We start from the raw sequence: 15,541 nt of genomic DNA, 5'->3' as shown, positions 1-15,541 counted from the left end.
TCCCAAATTCAAGTCCAGTATAATTACATTAATAAAACATCTTTCCATTACTATGATTTGTCTTCATAAATGATGTTTTACTGAAGACATTTTCTTCCTTTTTAATATACTTTTTATTTATATGATTAATATGATTAATTTTGATAATAATTTTCCTAATATGGAAACATGCTTGTATCTCTGATATGAAACCAATCTAATCGTTACCAATCATTTTTTTGGATATATTGCTGTAATCTACAAAACTTAAAAACATTTTATTTATACTCTCATATTACTGTAACTTCCCAGAGCCTCCCTCCCCATCCCCACTAGAACCCTCTCTTGCAATAAAAAATGAATCTAAGAAGAACAAATCTACACATTTACCATGTCTGACAACACATACATCACTTCACTCTTATAGGCTACTATCTTACCACCAAGAGGAAAAAAACATGCTTCCTCATCAGTTCATTGAAGTAATAATTGGTGCATGTTAAGTAACAGCATTTTCAGTATGTGAAACACTATGACCTGACCTGGGAGGAAGTACAGAACAATTTAGAAAGTGTACTGAAAAGAATTGCTGTAAAACTCAAAAAGATTCACAAAGTGAGAGTGCTCACTTGATCTGGGGGTGCCAATATAATTCAGCCTGACTATAGTGTAGCAGCTTATGAATTTGTTTGACACTTTAACAGTGGAATACTGGGTCAGGTAACATTTAATATGCCCATCCTAGAAGAGCCATTATGCCAGCATCAATTCAGACTCTCAGATCTGATCGATCAGCTCTGCCACTTACTATGTGACTTTAGTCAAGTCATCCTTTCTGGATTCAGTTTCTTCATTTGTAAAATGAGGGTGTTGGAATGGAAGACACATGAGAGCCTTTGTAGGTCTAAATCTGTGAAAATATGAAAGGAAAGTCCAAGAAATACCCAGCAGCTTGGAGAAACACCTGCAGATTTGGCATTGATTCTCATCCTGCTACCAGTGGCAGAACAACAATGTATGGTTTGTGACTTCTCCCTGTACATTCATGACAAATAAAATTTCAAGCCTAGGAGGTATGAATGGGGATAATCATTTAATCCCTTTTAGATACTGTGTATGCTTCTATAACAACTTGGCTTTTTCCTGTTCTGAAGTCAAATAAAAAAGAAACTTAAATCTTTGCTTTGACAGGTCATTAAAAAAAAAAAGAAATCTTGCTTCAAGGAGTGCTTTCATAGCATCCCATGTGCTTTGCTATGGTATTTTTTATTATTATCCTCTCAGATATAACGTTTTAGTGTTTCCATGATTTGATTTTTGAGCCACTCATTTTTTTATCCAAGTTTCATTTTTCATTTTGAACTTAGCAGAAAAAGAGAGAGCATTTTCATATATACAGCAGAATACAACAAAAGGACTGTATATGAAACCAAAGATCTCCATTTCATACTGTTTTTTTAAAGTCTTTAGCATCACTTTCAAAGTTGTCTTGTTTGATTGTGCTTCTTTCTAACTTTCCTGTGCAGTAAAAAAAATATCTTAGTGGCCTACTTTTCTTTTTTTAGACAATGTTGCTTTCTCCCTTCCTCAACTCCCCTTTACCAAAAAAATGACTGGTGAAAAAAACATTGTAACAACTAAGAAAAGTCAAAAAAGCAAATACACACAGAGGCCATGTCCAGAAATATATGCCTCTTTGTGCACTTTGAATCCATCAGTATTCTGTCAGGAGCTAGATAACATGCTTTGTCATTGATCCTCTGAAGACAGGATAGGTCATTGCACTGATCAGAGTTAAGCCTTTCCAACCTGTTTTCTTTATAGTGTTGTGTTTGTATAATGGTTCTCCTGGTTCTACTCTATTTACATGGCAGTTCATATTACTCAGGATTCTTTGCATTCATCTCTTCTGTCATTTATTCAGCTATTCTCCCATCAGTGGGGAATCTAAGCTCTTTTGTTTTTTTTCCTCTTTTAATCCACCCTTTAGGATCAGGAAATTGGTTATTATCCTTCCTTTTAATCTCCCCTATCCCACACCACCCCATCCCCACGTGTTTCGCTATTGAATTTGATCTATTTCTACATCAGAATGTTTGTGTTGAGTAGATGTGTGTTCAACACTGTTTATTTCAGACAAGAGTGAAACTCATCTGACACCTGCTGCCTCCACTCACTCCTTTGCGCATGTCTACTAATTCCTTGTCATTTCTTTTAGGTTTCCTGTGAAATTCCTCCCATGAAGGTTACTTTATTTCTTCAGATTTTTTCATTGACAGTCTTATTTGGTGTAATTTCTACTTTTTTGAATTGGAGCAAATTTGTAGGACCATAGACCATTCACTAAGTCATCTTTTCACAATTGCAAGCTACATAAATGGTCACTAAACCAAATTACACTACAGCGTAAACTCTTGAGCTCAGATATTATTTGTATCCTCAATGCCTTACACTATACTGGCACATAATTGATTTTTAATAAATGCTTATTGAATGGATAGATGGATGGGTGGGTCAATGAATAAGACCAGAGCAGAAGAAAATTGGTAGTTCTTGAAGCTGAATAACAAATAATTCACTTATTATCAATTTACTTGTAAAGGTTCTTAGGGAAGACCTAGTAAAGAAAGAAAATGATTATTAATCTTACAGGTTTTCTTTTCCAAAAAGATTATTTTAAGTAGAATTTTAAAAATTTATTTTATTGAGAATGTAGATCAATGGGGGAAAAGCAAATACTGAAAATGAAGGAAAAAGATTTCATTCTGTGACTAAAATAGATGAAGAAGGACACAGTACAAAGCAAACTACTGCTCCAATAAAGGATGTTTATTAGGGTTTATCAATGATAAGAATTTTTTTTTTTTCAGGACAAAAAAAAAGTGTAGATATAAACAAAAAAGTTCAGGGTCTTCTAGATGTGTGGGATGGCTCAGATCCCTACTTAAATTAATTACTCAAAGGCCTCTCAAAGTGATGACAGAAAGATTTATTTACAAGATTCTTGAGAATCGGGCAATTCCTGTACCAGTTCACCTGGAGCAGGAGAAGCCAAAGACAAATGAGAAGCAATGATATATATACACTCTAATGCAAGTCCCTCCCTTCTCACTAACTAGTATCCTCATTAGCTGAGAATATGATCTTACGTTCTAGACGCAAAATCTAGCCAATCCCTTTTGAAATGAAGACATCGAAGAATTATGTAAGTTTCATCCAATCATTGAGACCCTAATGTGCTACACAGTTTTATATCCTTATATGGAATTATTCCACTCTAAAAATATTGTAACCTTGAGCCTCTCGGTTTTACCTCACCCCTGGAAGAAGAATTACAATCTGAGAAGTCTTCACTAAACCTATTCCACTCATAGAGAAGCAGTTGGTTTCTGAGCAATACTTTTATGGCTAGGAAATTTAGGTTTAGCTTTTTGAACTGAGGAAAACATGTTTTGCTTCTACTGCTGTCTTTTCTAGTTTTCTTTCTGATTTCCAGGGAGGGCCTTCTCATCTCAAGTTTCATGGCACAAAATGAAAATTATTTCTTTTTCCTGTTCTTCAGTGCTTAACAGAGGAAAATGACTTAAAATTCTCCTGCCCTCCCATCTGTTGCAAAGGCTTGTTGATTTCACCTTTGCAACATTTCTTGAATATGCCCCCTTTCTCCTATGATACTGCCGCTGTTCTGGTGCAGGCCTTCATTGCTGCATGCCTGGATTACTGCAGTAACCTACTGGTATGTTTAACATCTGCTCACTCCAATCCATTTTCCATTCAGCCACCAAAGTGATTTTCCTAAAGTGCAGGTCCAGCTATGTCACCTTCTACTCAAAAAACTCCAGGGGCTTCCAATTGTCTCCAAGATCAAATAAAAAATCTTCTATTTGACATTCAAAGCCATTCCAGTCTTCTCATAACTTACTCTTAAGGTCTCTTTGAAGAACTTTGGAATCTATTGTGATACATGGGAGACATTGGCACAGGACCACCCAGCATGGTGTGCCCACAACAAAGAAGGTGCTATGCTCTATGAGTGAAGCAGAATTGAAGTGGCTCAAAAGAAATATGAGATGAGCAAATTTAGAGACATCTGCACGCCAAATGTTCATGTGGACTATTTATGCCTGACCTGTGGTAGAGCCTTCTGAGCTCGTCTGAGCAGCCACAGTCAGACACCCTGTACCTTGACCCCAACATTGTGATGTCATTTTGACCCTGTTCAAGGAGGAAGTACAACAATCAACCAATATCTTACTCCCCAACCCTTTAATCCAGTAATACTGGCCTCCTGGTGGTCCCAAATCTCACTATGGATGTTTTCTCTGGCTGTCCCCCATACTTAGAACCTTTCTCTCCTGGGCTTGACTACTGACTTCCCTGGCTTCCTTGAAGTGTCAACAAAAATTCAGCCTTGTACAGGAAGCCTTCCCCAATGCCTCTTAATTTCATTGCTTCCCTTTCTCATTTATTTCCTTTTTATCCTGTCTATAGCTTGTTTGCATGAATTGTCTGCTTTTTGTCTCCCCTATTAGATTGTAAACTCCTTGAGGCCAGGGCCTGTCTTTTGCTTCTTTTTGTATCCCCAGAATTTGCCACAGCATCTGACAAATAAATAGTAGGCACTTAATACATATCTATCTACTGACTGACTGTCTAAAATTTGGGCTGGATCATTGAAACAAGCAAACATTTAATAGGACAAAAAACTGAGTTCTTATTTAATAAGACAAAATAATGAGTTCTTATTTTAAAACAACTCTGAAGTCATAGGATTTTAGAAATGGAAGTGACCTTAATGGTTATATTACCCAAACCCTTCAACTTACAGATAAAAACAAACCAACAAACAAATTGGGGAAATAGTGAGATCAAGGAATTTTTACCAGTTTACACACATAGCAAGAAGATATCAGATCTTTGATTTTAAAACTACTGATATTTCCACTGTACCAAGTCATATAAGGATTTTAAATGTCCTTATACTTGACTACATTAGCATAATTATTGTTTATAGAAATGAGACCTTTAAATGATGTGACAAATATTTTCAAAGCAGAACATTATGAACTTGATAAATTGATATTAGCAGAACCTAATAAAGAAACCCATAGTGGTTGCAATATTTGAAATAGCAACACATGTATCCCATATCTCATTTGCTAGGTAGGTATCGGGTGACCTTGAACATTTTATGTTTATTATGCATTTGGAAGAGTTCATTTTAATAAAGCATTTTTCTTTCATATTAGTAGTACAGTTGGGTTGAATACCAGTCTCAATGCACACATTTACAACACTTGTCAAAAGGAGTGATCCATCATATTTTGGAAAGTTTATTTTTTTGATGGAGGTTAAATAATTGTGTGGGTTAAAATGATTGATTTTGGTAATTACTAGAATAGGTTAGGTTCGCAAACTGATCAAGATACTCTCTAAGCTAAATTAGACTAAATTAAAAACGATTCTGCAAAAAACATATATAGCTATAGAAGATCTGCACATTTTGCAGAGGAGATTCCCCCATCTTATATAGGAACAGAACCTCAGAGTGCACACAGAAGGACCTTCTCAAAGAGAAGGGTTTGCTGTATCAATTACAAAGTAAAAACTTAATCGTTTTCTATTGGATCCAATAATTTCAATCCTGTCTGTTTTTACCAGTCATTTTTATCCCCTCTAGTTAAAAAGATAAAAAATCCTGTTTATTTAGAAATTGAAAGTCAATATTAGTACCCACTAAATGTTTCTCTTCAGCCTCCCTCTATAGGAATTATCTTTCATCTCAATTTGAAATTCCAGTTAAATTATTTTCCTAAATATATAGTTTCAAATTTCCTAAACACAGATGTTTAGTTAGTCATACATTCCACATCTTGAGTCCATTTTAAAAATTATATCCTTTGATATGATTTGTACTTGTCCTCCTAGCTGTAACCAGGTGCTGAATACCATTGTGTAAGTCATCCATTCAAAACTATGCCTCAGGCCCCTACCAATACATCTCTATGCCAAACCATACCAAATGATACATTAATTCAAAAGCAAAAAACATATAATTAAAATAGATTAGTGAGATAATCAACAATTAAGAAATCAAATAGCACATATTCCTGGAACTTATACACAAATGGTCATCATCTCTTGTGCCTCCAGAGAAGGTGCTCCCCATCTCATCCTTCTGCACCTTCCAAACTTCAGGAGAGGGACACAGCATTGAGGCTTATAGTCTAAAGCTGCTCTTCCTCATCAGCTTCAGCATGGCAGACTAGAATTTTGACTCTCAAGGGCTGTATAAGCACTGCAATCTTTTGCTGCATCTCTTTTAGCCATCATCATGGTCCGTGGTCTAGAATAGAGGTCATTGGTAAGGATAGGATGGTGAAGTCCATGTTGTTTACTCTCTCTTTATATGGCTGCCCTTTCTTCTCTCATCTCTGTTGCTGCCTATATCTCTTCTACTTGTGCTAGACTTGCCTATGAAACATTTTTGTAGAACTTTTTAAGCCTCCCACACTGTAGAACATCCTCATTCAGTCAAAATCTGTGCTCAGTCAAATTCGCACATTGTGGTCCATGCACAGCCTTCTGGGAAATATAGTTCAGGGAATTTCCTCCAAAGATTAGTACTCAGCATTATGGGGAATAGAATTCAGAAAACTGGCCTCTGGAAATAATCTTGGATCCTTTCCCTTCCTTTGATTTCATTTTAGTGGTACATTTATCCCTAAAATTGTGATCCAGATCTTATTTTTCCTCTAACCCTAGGGTCTTTGAATGTATCTCTAAGTCAATCTTAGTTTTTACTATTAATTTTTTGTGCTGTTGATTCATAATTGGCATCATGTGTAAGTTGGGGTGAACCCTGAATAGAGAAGTTACATTACCCTGAGCCTGGAGGCACATCACTATCCCAAATCTCCATGTTTATTCCTCACCCACAAGAAGCCCTAGGCTGCCTCCTGTGACTGTGCTACAGGACAAAGAGCCCTGGATTTAGTTTTGTTCCAATCCCAACTTTGTCACTAATATGATGTCAGTCAATGTTTCCTTTTTTGTTTTTTAAAACCTACTTTTCTTTTCTATAAAATAGTGACCAATTCCTAAGGCCCTTTTAGCCCTGATCCTAAGAGAAACAACTTTTTAATTAAGAACCTAATGTAGATCCCCAGTTGATAAATAGTCAAAGAATATAAATAGGCAGTGTTCAGCTGACAAAAAAACTATAGTCATCTGAAGAAGTGCTTTAAATCACTCTTGATTAAAGAAATAAAAATTAAAGCAACTCTGAGGTACCACCTTACACCTTTCTGATTGGCTAATATGACAAAAAAGGAAAATGATAAATGTTGCAGAGGAGGTGGAAAAATTGGGACACTAATACATTGTTGATAGAGTTGTGATCTTATCCAATTTTGAACTATGCCCAAAGGGTGACTGAACTGTACATACCCCTTAACCCAGCAATACCACTACTAGAAATCATAACTAAGGGAAAAGGACCTATATGTGCAAAAATATTTTGGCAGCTCTTCTTACGGTGGCAAAATATCTGAAATTGAGGGGACGCCTATCAATTGGGGAATGGCTGAATAAGTTGAAGTATATAATGTAATGAAATACTATTGTGCGATGAGAAATGATCAGCAGGCAGATTTCAGAAAAAATCTGGAAAGACTTGTGCAAAGTGATGCAAAGTGAAATGAACAGAACCAAGAAAACATTGTACACAGTAACAGCAACATTGTTTCATGATCAACTATGAATGACTTATTTCTTCTCAGCAAAACAAGATTCAAGACAATTACAAAGGAAAATGGAAAATGCTATCCATATCCAGATAAAGAACTGATGAGCTCTGAATGCAAATCAAAGCATACTTGTTCACTCTTTTTCATGTTTTTTTCCCCCTTTTGATCTGGTTCTTCTTTTGCAACTGTGACTAATATAGAAATATGTCTCACATGATTAAAAAAACTAATATAGATTGCTTAGAAGACTAGGTATTTTTTTTAACTACAAATCTTTTGCTTGCTATTGTATCATTATATTCATTATGGTAGAATCCCCTGTTAATGATTATAATAAGGTATCAAAAAATTAAATATAAGGGAACTATCAGGATTGAGATTTTGAATTCTATTCTCTCTTTAGAAAAACACAGAGGAAATACAAATCTCCCTTTCCTCTTTCTTATTATCTTCTCTAAGTGAGTTTTATGAATATTTGTTGCTTTTTTGTCATAGACATGTGACACAGCTAGGTGGCACAGTGGAATAGGGTGCCCACCCTAGAGTCAGGATGACTTATTGTAGCCCCAACACAATATTCATATCACCTAACAGTGGCTATAAATATGCCAGTATAATTCTGAATTACAAAATATAACAGATTTCTCCATGGAAAATAGAGCCAAAACATTTATTGAAACACCAGAAAGTCAAATCCATCATAACAACATAGAAACCTATGCACAATAACAATGCAGGGGATACCACCATCCCCAAGTCTTCCCCCTTCTAGGGCCTTCCTACAAATGAACACTCACAGCTCCCTCTCTGCTTCCTCTTTGTCCCTCAGCTCTAACTGTTGTGTCCAACTTCCTCTCAGCTGTGCTCTACCCTTCCTGCTCCACTCATTTAGCAAGCTCCTCCCACCACAGACTCATGTGACTCAGGCTTCCATGTAACTCAAGCAGGTCACATGGGCCTATTAATCAGTGGGAAAGATCTTCCTATTATGCAAAAATGCATTAGCAATACATATGGCCCCAAGATCTTTCATATCCACTACACAGGTTAATGGGAATTTAGGAGTAACTGGTGTCAATAGAACTTTACAGCAATATAACAGAGATAACACAAAATAAGCAAATAAAACAATATTTTAGGATAGGGCTTGAGCATAAGCACCCCATCACCCCCCCCCAAAGGAATGGGGTCCAAAATTTTGGGGTAAGGGGAGAAGGTCTCTTCTTCCATAGCTGCTTCCTGCTGAGATTAGACATAGAGCTGTCCCTGCCCCAAGAGTTTCCATTTGAGGGGTCAGTTCTTTAGCTGGCATCCAGAGCTTGGTCAGTGCCAGGTCCAGGGTTGACACATCATAGTTGTGGACAGGGGGTGACATCCAGCTTAAGTGATCAGGCATCTACAAGAGGAGGGTGCTAAAGCCTGCACGAAACAAATCTAGAAAACAAATTTAACAGACAAAAAGAAACTAGGCAATGACTAGAAGCAGGGTATATACGGGGTCAGCCATGCATCTGGAGTCCATGAACCCATAGCCTTACTCATTGTTGTTTACTGTTTTCTAATTCACAGATTTGAGGTCATTCTGGCCAGAGATGTACTTTCTTTAATCTGAACTGGGCCCTGGTCAATTTCCTATTTTCCCTGCAGGTATGACAAACTTGGATACAACTTTTCAAGAGGATCTGTAGGGGCACTTCTTACTTCCCTATTCAGTGTAATATCAAACCCCCTTTCTCAGTACATTTTGTATAGTTCATTAGTTGGAATACCATCTATTCTTCCAAAATCTACCCATGCTCTCAATAGAGCAGTAAACAATTCTTTTCTTGTCTATCTATTCTGACTTTGAATTCACTGGTTATTTACTCTTCTCTCTTGAGGAAATTTATCTTTTCCCCAGTTCCCTAAGTCACTTGCTGTGAGATGTTATCCAACAACTCTGAAAGACGGTGCCCTGTTTCCCAATTATTAGAGTTAGAATTAGATGCGTGTAAGTAAGAGGAGCTGTCTTCACTATGATATTTCTATGAGAAACTGCTAAGAGGGTACCATGATAAGCCTTGGCATCTCCCATCATTATTGCTGTCTTCATTACCTCCTCCTTTAACTTTTTCATACAGTCCTTAAGCAAATACCAGGCCACGTAGAGTCAGTGGGATACTGTCTGTTGCATCCTTCTGCAGTTAAAGCAAGATATTAATCACATTGTTACCTCCTTGCATATGACAGTCCCTAAAAGCTTTCTGTACAAAAGTATTCTAATACCTACAAATTTCAAGCAATCTATGTTATCTATCGATATTCCTCTGGCCCCTTCATCACTGATTCTCACCATCCAAGATATTCATCCTTAGGATGAACCGATTCAAAATATCTATGACCTCCTGCTGAGTAAAATCCTCAATTACCTCCCTAAACACTGTGTGGCCCTCCTGCTTCTCTTGCTTTCTTCTTAGTATTAGATGAACTTCAGCCTCCTCATTTAACTTTGTTTCTTTCTCCTCCCACTCATCTTCCTGGCAGATGTTGAGACCACTAGGCCCAGCCTGCGCAAGAACTGCATGAACATTCCTTTTGTTAGTTTTTCGCTTCTTTTTGAGAGCTAAATTAACAGCAATCTGTGCTTCTACTTCCTGAGACCTCCCAGCTTGCTTTGCTAAAGGCGAGTGCAAACATTGTGGCACAGAAAGATTCCCATGCAAATCAGCCAACTCCCTTTCCATCTCTTCCAGCAGCTTGTCTCTGCTTGTACACATAAGGCAATAACTTGTTAGCAAGCCCAAGCCTCTCCTACAGACCTTTGCCAGTTCTTTCCCTGTTCTATTGGTATTCCTTGCAAACATCTTTCCAAATCTTTAAGTTCTTCCTTCTGTAGCCTTGATTCCTAGTATTCACATAACCTTGTGATTTTAGCCCATTCTCTTGCTCCCATCCTGGGATATCCATTTCTCTCTCTAAAGCCCTTCTATCTCCAAATAGAGGTCTGATATTTCACAATCCTATCCTTGTGGCTAGATGTAGTGCCAACACGATATTCACAGTGCCTACAATGGCTAAGAATATGTCGGCATAATTCTGAATTGCAAAATATAACAGACTCTCCACATAGAAGATAGAACCAAAACATTTATTTAAACACCAGAAAGCCGAGTCCCAATACCAGAAAACCAAATCAGTCATAGCAACAAGGATATCTATGCACAACAACAATGTAGGGGTACCACCATCCCCAAACCTTCCCTCTGCTAGGGCCATCCCACAAATGAGCACTCACAGCTCACTGTCTACTTCCTCCCTCTGCCTCAGCTCTAACTGCTGTGTCCAATTTCCTCTCAGCTTTGCTTCACTCTTCCTGCTGCACCCATTGGCAAGCTCCTCCCACCACAGACTCATGTGACTCAGGCTTCCATGTAACTCAAGCAGGTCACATGAGTCTATTAAGGGATGAGAAAGATCTTCCCATTATGCAAAAGTACATTAACAATGCACTTATCTTCCTGAATTCAAATCTGATCTCAGACACTTACTGGCTATGTGACCTGGGGCAAGTCACTTAATCCTGTTTGCCTCAGTTCCTCATCTCAGAATGAAGTGGAGAATGAAATGGTGAATGCTGCAATACATTTCCCAAGAAAACTCCATATGGGGTCAAAGAGAGTTGGACATGACTGAAACTATTCAATAACAAAAATTCCTAATGGTAGACTATCAGTCATTTCTGGCAGTACTAGTTTTTCTGATTTTTCTGAGCTATACCTACATGCTTGAAAAAATTAGTAAGAGATAGAGTCAATTCAGTCATACTGACCATCCTAATATTTGGTCCATGTTGCTACAGAATTTCTTTATTCACTGAAATCACTTTCAGTAGTGACAATTAAAATGAATGGCTTCTTAATACTGCACTTTGGTTAACATGTAACTTCTAGATATAGCCAGGAGATGCTCATAAAGAGTTTGAGAAAATAAATTCTGCTTTCATGGGCATAATCCTTAGGATCAAAAGTTTAGGTGTGGAAGAGACTTTTGAATTCACCTAGTCTCCTCCCCTCATTTTATAAATGAGAAAACATGCTCAGAGAGGTTATGTGGTTTTCCTAAAGTCACACTTGTATTAAGTGGAGAGCTGGGATTCATGACTAAGGAAGTAACTCTAATCCAATGCCTTCCCATGTATCATGCTTTTTCCTTGATCCTTTAGCTCTGTACTCAGTTGATTTTACATATCTTATTGACTTCTTGTTATGTCATGTTCCTCCTGAAAATATTTTTCATTTAAAATTGAATTTCATTTATTTGTATTTAGAGTCATGGAGTTTACCCTCTGTAAATCCTAAATCTACACATGACCCAGACCTGTTAGCTCACAAAAAGAAAGAGAAAAATTCCTTTTTGCCAACTCCATTATCATTCAAAATCATTCCCCTGTAAGTCTTTCAAAGCAGGCATGTTTGAGGTATGATTTGTATGGTAGAGGGAGTATTCATATAGGTAAGATCACTGATTATGGAACTAACATAAGACCAAGCAGAACTTTTATCAGAAATGTAAAATCAGAAATCACTGTAGTAAAACAGAAACTGTATTATTAAACTGTATTATGAGGGACTTAGATTAGATTTAAGAAGAATTACTATATGGTAAGGTAATGTTAAACAGTGAAATTTATTGAGATGAATTGAGAAATCTCTCTCTGGAAGTCTTCAAAATAGTATGAATTTTTATTTGTCTAGGATGGTCCAGGTGTAGTCATGATTGACACAGGGAGATAGAGTAAATGACTCCACAAGCTTTGTTCTGGCCCTATGATTTTTCAAGAGAGATTGCTCCTGAATTGAGGTTGAAAAATGCACCATAGTTCAGTGCTTTCCTCACCCATGAGATACTTTATATATGTCACATAGACCAATACTTGGACTTGTGGCTTTGCCAGTAAGTTTTAAGAATATATTGAACTTTTAAAATTTTCTATTTGATGTGCGAAATTTACATCATATAAGCTATTGTCAGATAATCCTCCTTATCTCTCCGTCATTTCCACTGTCATTTCCTGCTTTTCCTATTAGTAAACTAAGAGCACATATATGCCTACTGCAAATAGTTTCAAAAATCTTTTTAAACACAGATCCCTCAGCTTTCTCAAGTTTCACTTTGCTTCCCTTTAAAAATGATATTGACATAAAAATCCAATTCAGTCAAATAAGCATTTATTAGACTTAAAAATGAAGAGAACACTTATCAAACTTCAAAAAAAAAATGGAGATAATCTCATATGTGCACACACCAATATATCCATTCTGGACTGGACCAGATCAATAGGTATTTGGGGACTGCTTGTCTATAGAGAATCACATGTACCGGGTCTAAATTTATTGGCTATGTAAAAACAAATAAAAATACATATGACACAGCTACTAAGTTCTTTAATTGAAAGTTGAGTTCTTTGAAATGAGACCATGGCTCATATTTCTCTGTAACCCCTTAGTACTAGGTAAACTGCCTTTCACATAGTATTTTTTTCAATACATATTTGTCAACTTGATTTTTATATGACAAATATTTATTGGAAACCTTGTGTACTATCTCATGATACCTGTCCCTAAACATTTTTTTTCTAGTATCAAAATAAATTTCTGAACTAATTTGCAAGAGCCAGCCTGAAACACTGAAGAATAATTGAAGATTCCTATGGATTATCTGAATTCTTGAAAGCCCAGCCTTCTGGAAGTGTACCATGAATTCCTGAATCCTACCACTAGGCTGCATTCATCTCTGGGGCTAAGGAGGCAATTCTCTGAGAGAGCTATGTGGAAAGACGCCCCCCAGGAGCTCCAAACCTGCAAAGGACACAATTCTGCTTTCAGGCCTATACTTTGTGATTAGCTTTCTCTTCATCTCCGCTTCTAACTTGGGCAAATTAGCCTCTGCTCTTTCATCAGATTTGGAACTCCTAATGTATGATTTTGAATCCATAAAAGTCTCACCTTCACATTAGATTGTCCTCCCCCCCATCTTCCCCTCTGTCTCTTCATCTTCACTATCTACTTGTTGTTTCCCTGCTGTCTCTACAAACACACTCATGTCTCCCTCATCTCTTAAAAAAAACTCCACAAGATTCAGCCACCCATCCCATTTATGGTCTTACATATCTTCTCTCCTTTGCTAAACTCCTTGTGAAAGCTGTCTACATTAGGTACCTTCACTTCCTCTCCTCTCATTCATTTGTAAGCTCTCTGAAATCTGCCTTCTGATCTCATAATTCCCTGGAAACTGTTCTCTCCAAAGTTACCAAGTATTTCTCTCTTTCTCTCTCCCCGTCTCTCTCCCTCTCCCTCCCCCCCCACCCTCTCCCTCTCCCCCCATCCCTATTTCTGTCTCTCTTTCTCCTTTTTTTGTGACTTTAATGACAAATTAGTTTAATTTTCATTTACTTAAAAGTGAGCAATTCACTTATCTAGGTAGAAATTAACCTATTACTTGTTCATACATATTTTTCCATCAGTTAAAACAGCATGGTTTAATGAATAGACTCCTGGTCTTATAGTCAGGACATGCATTGTAATCCCCTCTAACATTAACTGTGTGAGCCTGGGCAAGTTACTAATTCCTTGTGTCTCAGACAACCCCCAAGGACACATCTACTAAGTTGAGGGTGCCCAAAGAAGAGAAGGGAGACCCATTCATTCACTAGGAGTTCTAGCAAGGCTATATGTGTATATGCAGGGTGTCCTAAAAGTCTTAGTGCAGTTTTAAGTTTTAATAGCTTTGGAAATGTAAATGCTACAAGCTTACAAAAAGCAACATTTGAAAGACAAATTATTTCCATTAAAAATATTGATGTTTCTTGTTAAAATTCAGCATAACTACTGTTGTGCTATTCATTGATCTAGTCTGTTTTTGAGTAAAGGACTTTAATCAGTTTCTGCTGTTACTGAAAGTATTTCATTTGTAATCCTAGTCTTAAAAATCATCTAAAGGAGCTTTTGATGTACACATGACAGATTTGATGTGATTTTCATGAAAAAAAAATCTACTGGAGATAGATCAGGTGACCTAGGTGGCCAAGCAACAGGACATCCTCTACCAGTTTACTAATCTGAGAAAATGTCATCCAGAAATAGTCATATGCTCAACACATAATGACAGGATGTCCCATCTTCTTAAAATTAGAATGTTTGTTATTCAAAATTCACAAAACTAAATAAAGATAAAAGAAAATTAAATAATTAAACGTTCAGATTATGGATTTTTTGACAAGTCCATAGCTATTTATACTTCTACTTAAAATTCATGTGCTTAAAACTATGACTTTTGGGACACCATGTACATAAATACATAATACAGACATATCTATATCTGTCTGTCTATCTTTCTATCTATATGTCTTCCATATAGATAGTTTAGAAATTCTTCTGTGTAAAATTCAACTTGTGAGAATCATTTTCAATTTTAATCATTTTAACAATTACCAAAATATGCCTGAAGAAAACAAACTGAAAACATTTTAGAAGCATCATACATTTTAAAGGCTAAGAGTTAAAAAAATACAAAACCAAACTTCATTAAAATAAAATTTAATTCTTTTGCTGTTTGGATATTTTAAAAAATATTATTTCTTTTTTTTCTTTTTAAAATTTATTTATTTATTTGACATTCATTTTAACAAAATTTGGGTTACAAATTTTCTCCCCTTTTATCCCCTCCCCCCCAAACACCAAGCATTCTAATTGCCCCTATGACCAATCTGCTCTCTCTTCTATCATCCCTCTCTGCCCTTGTCTCCATCTTCTCTTTTGTCCTGTAGGGCCAGATAA

Source organism: Notamacropus eugenii, chromosome 1 (genome assembly GCF_028372415.1).
Source record: "Notamacropus eugenii isolate mMacEug1 chromosome 1, mMacEug1.pri_v2, whole genome shotgun sequence".
Taxonomy (NCBI): Eukaryota; Metazoa; Chordata; class Mammalia; order Diprotodontia; family Macropodidae; genus Notamacropus; species Notamacropus eugenii.
Note: the sequence above shows the minus strand (reverse complement) of the source record.